The 7,834-nt window shown below is 29.3% G+C and overlaps 1 long non-coding RNA gene across 1 annotated transcript; it reads left to right on the top strand.

Annotated features, from left to right (window-relative positions):
• The first annotated feature begins 2,527 nt into the window (after positions 1-2,527).
• On the top strand, positions 2,528-7,485 carry LOC111616538. Its single transcript, XR_002755267.1, has 3 exons — positions 2,528-2,638; positions 4,244-4,313; positions 7,420-7,485. It is a non-coding gene; the product is annotated as an uncharacterized LOC111616538 (long non-coding RNA).
• Positions 7,486-7,834: the final 349 nt, after the last annotated feature.

Consider the following 7,834-nt stretch of genomic DNA (forward strand, 5'->3'; position numbering starts at 1 on the left):
GCTTTCGGATAACGGACGTTTCGGATAACCAGCTTTCGGATAAACGACGCTCTACTGTATTTTCAATTCATAATTAATAATCACAATTTAAAATATTTTATGATGCATTAATTATTTTAGTTAAATGAGGATGTTTTCTTTTTATAAAGTACTATTATCTCAGCTTTTTTGTTGATCTCAATCAGAAGTATCAGCAACATTTTTGTATTTTTTATTTTTATCATTAAAAATTTTTATGGATGACAATAAAAATGTTAATAATTGAAAATTTGTTTGAGGATTGAATTTGTTCAGTTGAGTGCCAAGCAACTTTTTGTGTTCAAACACTGAATTGTTCAAGTACTGGGATACTGTTGTATTTCATTTATTATATTTACAAATGATTAGTTCATTCATATATAAGCAATACCTATGGTTTAATAACATTTATCTAAAAATGTTTAAATAAACTTTACTAAATACAAAGATTAATTTAAAGAAGGAAAACACAATGACCGTCGTAAGGGCTAAAGTCTGAAAGCAACAACTACTATACCTGGTTGATAGGAAAGTTATCACAATTTTTTTTACTTTCTTGTCCTATCAGATTTCATTAAAGTAAACCTGATGAAAAGCACAAAATTTGAAAATTTCAATATTCTAAAATCCATGGGCAAGTTTGAGATAATGTGTGTGTGTGTGTTTACTTGAATAAAAAAAATATTGAATAATGAAGTTTACACTTAAAAATTATGAAATTTTATGCACAGGATTTCTAAAACCATGTTAGATTAGAACCAGAAGTTGTGTTATATGGGGGAATATCCCCCAATTTTCAAACTGTGTTAGAGTGAAACAGTGTTATATGAGGGATACCTGTATTAAAATATTGATGTAATATGCATAAGATAAAATGCTAGATACAGTGGTAAATAAGTGATTGGTTTTTGAATGCCTGTTGCTTTTTGAGATGCTTTCTTGCCAATACAATAATATCTAAATATGAACTAGTGATGGGACAATACCAAAATTTGTCACAATTCAGATTTTGCTGAAAAATATTGATTCTGATTCTCTTGAATACTTCCTAAAGTTTATTTTAATTTAGGAAAATTAATGATTTACATTATGAGCATGTTACATTCCATTCTTAAGCTTGACATCAAGCTTAAGAATGGAAAATGATTGGAAAATCCAGAATCAGTTTTTCAAAAGAAACCTGAAAATTCTCCATTTATATGTGGATATGCATGCTTTTATTGTTTACTACAAAATAAATTTGATCTTATTTCAGATAAAGTTAATATTGCAATACTACCCTGAAAGAAATTATGGCTAATTCACTTACACTCAAAGAACTATCCCATCATGTCATCTAGGGTTGCCATTTTTGAAAAGTGCTTTGTTGGCCAATACGATGACTGGGGAGGGGAAGGTAAACGAGAAGATGCACTTCTTTTTTCATGCTTCTTGCATGCCCTATAAATGTTTTAATTCCATTGTATTTAACACTAAATGAGGTTTGGAATGAGCTGAATAAATATCATTATCATCACAAGTTAACCAAGTTCTGAATTCAATTACTTGAGCCGTGTTTTCCTAAATTACGATTGCATGAACTTTTTTCTAGGAAAGGAAGAATCAAATGAAATTTTTAAAACTGAAAATGGCGATAATCTTAGTGCAAACAACTATTTTTACTTAGAATCACGCATATTGCATTTGAAAATTTAATGTACTACAAAATTATCTGTAAATCATAAAAACATTTTAGATATAATGAGTCATTTTATCATTATAAGTAAACCTTACTGAATATTAAAAATAATTTTATGTAACATCTCCCATAAAATAGGAACAGTTAGTACTGGCCAAGTGCAATTTCTCATTGCTTTGACTACACAAAAGAAAAGTCCACCATGACAGACATCACCTCATGCTTGAGATGTTGAAAACTCTGCTTTGTCAATGTGAAATTTCTAATAAAGTAATACTTAATTGTTAATGTCATAATTAAAAATTTTTAATCTTCAACTGGAACAAAAATTTTCTTATTAAATGTGGAAGAATCGATTTTAAGAATCTGAAATCGTGATGAGATTTTCTCAGTTCCAATTACTGGAAAATTTCCTACTTTTCCAATTTCAATTAATTGTCCCATCATTAATATGAACATAATACTTCAATTTTATCGATTTAAAAAATTTTGATTTGATTCGTTTTTAATTACAGAAAACATTTTTGTTGTAAATGTAAGATTGAGATTTTGATAAAAATCAATACACCAATCTAAATTCATTGTGCCTCCTTATACTAATCATTTCAGGAATTACTAAAGTGACTACAGGAAACTAACTGGTAACAGGTAACTAATTGGATTTCAGCAGTTTTTCTGAAATGTGTGAATTTGTGGTAAATGATAAGGACCATTCATATATATTCCTTTGGTTTTTGATAATAGGGGAGAATTTTGATTGTGATAGTTACTGTAAAAAGTCATGATAAATGCAGTTTATTAGTATGCATTAAATTTATTTAATATTAACTTTTAATTTTTCAAAATTTTTAGAGGAGTCAGATTACATCAGCAGCTGTTGAACCCACAGATGATGAGTGTGATTTTCCTTCTGATACAGAAAAAGATGAAGATGATCTTTGTGTAAGTTTCATTATCAGTTTAGCCATAATTTAACAAAATATTGATGATAAATGTTTTCATGTTTAAAGATACAGAAATGTAGTGCTCTCATTGGAATCTTGTCCATGTCTCAGTACTAATTTCATAAAAATTCAATTCTTCCACTTCAATAGATCAAACTTAAATCTTTTGGTTACTTTATAAAAGCAATAATAGCTTTAAAAAAATTAAAAGCTGCCAAAGCTGCTTGCTCCACTTTTCCAGCACTCAAACTGGAGGTTAAAGGGTTCATTGGAATTTAAATAACAACAAAGCTTAAAAGGGGTAATTTTATTAAATTGAGATTTCTTTAATGTGTTTTAATGTTTTTTTTAAACATTAAGACACATTAGCACAAAGTTAAAATTGTTTGAACCACCATGTGTTGAGAGAGTTTAAAAACTTTATTATTATTATTATAAGGCAAAAGGCTTAATTTTGAGGGTAATAATGTGTTTTGAAAATTGTAAATGCTAATACTGAGAATTTTAACCCACATCTTTCCATCCTCTTGGCCTTTAACCACCAAAATTTAATAGCATCAATACCCCTTATATAGAAATAACCCTGCTAAGTTTCAAAAGTTTTTGTTCATCCAGTTCTGAGATATAATGCAAAATAGATGCATGCTTGCACATAGATTTGTGTGTGTGTCTGTATATACATATAAAATTGCATGTGTTTATTATGTAGCAGTTTTTTAATTAAACATTCTTAGACTCTTTGAGTGACAAGATGTTGAAATGCAAAAAATGATAGATTGGAATTTGGCCAATAACCATACATTTCCTATATTATATTCTATAACAGCTGGAAAAATGAGATTGAAAAACAGTTCTATTTTTTACAGCTTCATGTGCCAAATGAACTGTTTTAGTTCAAATTGTTCTGTAAACAGAATTATGATTATTGGTCTCATGTTTTGTGAAAATTGTTCTTGGAATAGAAATACTGATGAAATTGAAAATATGGTGATTTTTCTAGATTGGGAAAAAATTTAAGATAATGTACACAGTATGTATATCATCATAAAATATATTTATTGATTAAATTGTTGATTAAAAGCAAAAAAAAATTTAAATGCAGCTGAAAGTATTATTTAATAAATCTGAATAGAGTAAAACTTCTGGTTTTAACTACCTCTGCAATGAGACTGCTTCTGCAAAAGATGACTTTTTATGAACAGAATTAAAAATATGCACATTGATATTCTTTTAAAATTAAACATTTTTAAAGTAGTTAGCTAATCTAAGGAAATCCTCCAATCACAACTACTTTCAACTTATCAGTCTTGGGAGTTCTTTGTCGGTTGTTAAAATGTTAATGGTTAAACATGAACTCAAATAGATGATCAATTAACAATTGTCTTTATTTATTCTTAAAATTGTTTCTCCAGTCTTGATGATGATGTTACCTTAAGTAGTGGTGCAGATAAGTAGACAATCATTATTCATCAGATGTTCTTAAAAAATGTCGTTAAATTCCTCTATAAAAGACTGTACTCTTTGATACAAAATGGCCAGTTTAGTTATACTGTATATGTAAATTATGTGATTATACCTTTTTAATGTTAATTTATTTCGATAGGATGACATGAAAAAGAAGACTGCTTTGGAAGATAAAGCTGATGAAATTAATGAAGGAAAAGATGAAAATGGTATTTAAATATTTAATGCTGTGTAAATAGTTTAATTATTAGTTTTATTATTTGAATTCTGGATAAGCTAATTGATAAGATTTAATTCAAATTAGAATAGATTAGTTTTCATCAAATTTTTTAGAAGTAAACTTTTTCTGTATTCTAGGAAATACTTGGAATAATTAAATTGATATGTAATTATTAAAAAACCTAAAATGATGTCATAATAATTGCATAGTTAGTTTTTTAACAATTACCTATCAATTTAACTAATCCAAGCACTTATAAACAGATACAAACTTCATTTACAGGATGTTTTCAAAAAGGATGCAACCCTAAAAGAAAAGAAAGCAAACTTATGTGCATTTTATGCCATAATGTTAGTTGTGTAGTGACATTGTACTTGACATTAACAGTCTCTGATGAAAATGACCTTGTCATACAATAGTCTAACTTAAGCAATCATTTGTTTGTGTTGTATCAGTTATGTCATTTTCTAAAGACACATGTATATTTATTGTCGAGACTTATTTTGTGTGAGAGGAGTTTACATTGAAGTTTTCTCGGTTTACAGTTCTCAACAAATTGATATTATTTTATTTGATTGATAAATTTCATGCCCGAGTCTGTATATGATTGAAAGATTCCAGGCTTGCTGTAATGTCATTTTTAATCTATCAACTCAAAACCCCAGATAATAGTTTGTGTGTTACATAAACAAAGGGTTTGAAAGTGCCAGGCCTGGACTTTGCATGGGCAATAAAATAATGGAAAATGGTTATTAATGCCAAAACCCAAAATAATTACTATATATAATGCAAAAATAAATCTATTTATTAGTAAAAGCCCGAATATGTACAATCAAGAAATAATGTTAGAGAATAACTTGCAAATAAAGATAATTTATCAAAAACCAAACAAATACAGTGGTACCTCGTATAATGGATGCTGTGAACAATGGACTTTCTGTTTGGCCGTTATGTGACTCGAGCAATGGACTGGCTGCGAACAACAGACTTTCCATTTGTCAGTTACGTGAGACGCACAACGGACTTTCTGTGAACAAGTACGAATGATATTTCCACTCTTTTGCCATTGCCAATGGCAATCTGCTATTTTTATAATATATTAGTATTATTAGAATATATTATTAGTATATCTTATACAGAGCTCCCGTTGGAATTCAGCTTGCTCCCTTGTTTATTACGTACATCGCCTCAGTGCAGGGTATTTACATTTATTCAAGTGTTGTGCAAATCGTGGCTTCTAAAAAAGCAGAAAGGTGATTTCAATTGAACCAAAGCAAGAAATCATCAGAAGGAGTGAAAGTTGACAAAATCTTCCTTGTCAAATGGGGAGAGGTTTAACAGTTTGCCAACATTCATTATCCAAACAGAGCTGAGGCCAACAGGATCAATGATCTTTACAATGACACCCTTGCCCATCATTTCCAACAGGTGTTGAAGAAGAGAGAGAAACAGACCACCTTGGACATGTTTTCCAAGAAGCCAGCTGCCAAAACATAGGATGACCCTGCAAGCTCCAGTAGCTTCTCCTGAATCTGACTCCGATTAAAAAAACAATAAAAAGAGACCTGCTGCAATGTGTGAAAAGTGTCTGTCTGTATGAATGTGTGAAGAAAGTGTTCCTCCATTTCCTCCTCACAACATCTGACTACCCGGCATAATTGGTGACTGCTCCATTTTCATTTTTTTTATGGTACAGTACGGTTATTTTATGCTTCGGAACAAATTATATGTTTTAACATGTATTTCTATTGGAAAATGCATTTCGTATAATGGACTTTTCACTTAACAGACGTGCAACTGGAACAGATTTAAGCTACAACCATCTCCACAAAAACCAACATGCAAAATATGTAAAAAAATATATATATATAAAACGCAATGAATCTTACTAATTTGTCTGTCACCAAAAAAACATTACTGGAACTGGAAAGCATTTGTCAATCTCATTCAATCCTTAGCATCATCTTGTTCAGTTCTTCAATTCATCTTTCTTAGTGTGGTTGGTGTGATGTTTACAAGCATATGCTCACTTGACCCTATTTACATAATACTTGTTAACACCTTAATTCTAGTAATCGGTCTTATTAATTCATGTCATCTCCTTTACAAGTAGTTTTATAATTTTTTATTGCATTTCCAATGACAATTTGGAGTGGGAGATCATTTTTTTTTATTTCCTGTGGAAGTCTCTCCTGAGATGTCATTTTTGGGTTGATGACGTCAAAAGTTGCTGCCAGCAGTCATTGTAGTAAGGTGAGTCAATTTGAATTTTGCCTCGGTAAGGTGCAGCAGTCTATCCTTAATGAAATAAAATGCCCCAAAATGAATAGAATAACAAATTAAAGATAATCCCCAAACAAAAATAGAATAGGTTGGAATTGACTCCTTACCAGCCATCACTGTTAACTGCCAACTTGAAGATGGGAATCTGTGTTTAGTGTGCTCATCCAGAAAATCTGCAAGAAAGTTATCATCTCAGGTTGGACTCACCAGATGTGAGGAGTTGTCTTTTTTGAAACATCCTGTACAGATTTTCTCAGTATGATGGTAGCTTTTTGCAGATAATAAATGAAGAAGCAAAAATGAGAATAAGTGTTTAAAAAACTTTGCTATATAGTATATAAGTTTTTATAATTATACAGTTTGTTTTACTTTTAAAAAACAATTGTCAAATTAATTTTAGTTTAAATTTTTTTTTCTTTAACATTGGTGTGAAGATAATACTAAATAGTATAAAAATTCTTTTAAATCATGTTTTTGTAGAGTTTTTTTTAACATGGTGTTATAAAAGATTTACTAAATATGGGTTGCCAATTTATTAAAAAATTACAGTACAGATTAGTTTAAAATATTTTTTTTAAGTTAGAAATTATCATAAGTTTTTAATTAAACTTGATGTTGGTATTGATGATTATTGCATTTTTAAATCATGACTTAAAAAATCATAGGTACACAAACACACATTTATAAAATTGGGCTTATTGACTATTTAAAATTAATAATTATTATGAAACTTGAATTTTCATTTTAAAATATTTGTTAAAATAGACTATATTTCAAATTAATAGATAATTAAAATGTTTTCTTATTTACAGAAAATATCAACGGGATCCCAGAATTTTGGTTAACAATTTTTAAAAATGTAGAAATGTTAGCTGAAATGATTCAAGTGAGTCAATAAATTGTTTTACTGTTGAATTTTTAATTTAATTTATAATGAGCAATTATTTATTGTGACATTGTCACAATTCCAGGTTTCAATTTTAAACATATTTTCAATTTAATTTAAAACACATGGTCTCCACCTTAAATTAGTAGTGGCTTGACCCTGTACATACACTTACTTTAAGAATAGAGTCATGCCAGTCATCTATATAATACCTTTTGGGGGAAAATTTTTGATTTGAAATAACATGATTTCGGTTTGCATTGGAAGTTTATATGTAGTTAATTGGGGCCTCCTAAGATTTCCATATCTGGTCTTGTCCTTCATCTGTAACTCCATTCTTG

This window comes from Centruroides sculpturatus, unplaced genomic scaffold, assembly GCF_000671375.1.
Source record: "Centruroides sculpturatus isolate CEXI.00-Female unplaced genomic scaffold, Cexi_2.0 scaffold3522, whole genome shotgun sequence".
NCBI classification, from domain to species: Eukaryota; Metazoa; Arthropoda; class Arachnida; order Scorpiones; family Buthidae; genus Centruroides; species Centruroides sculpturatus.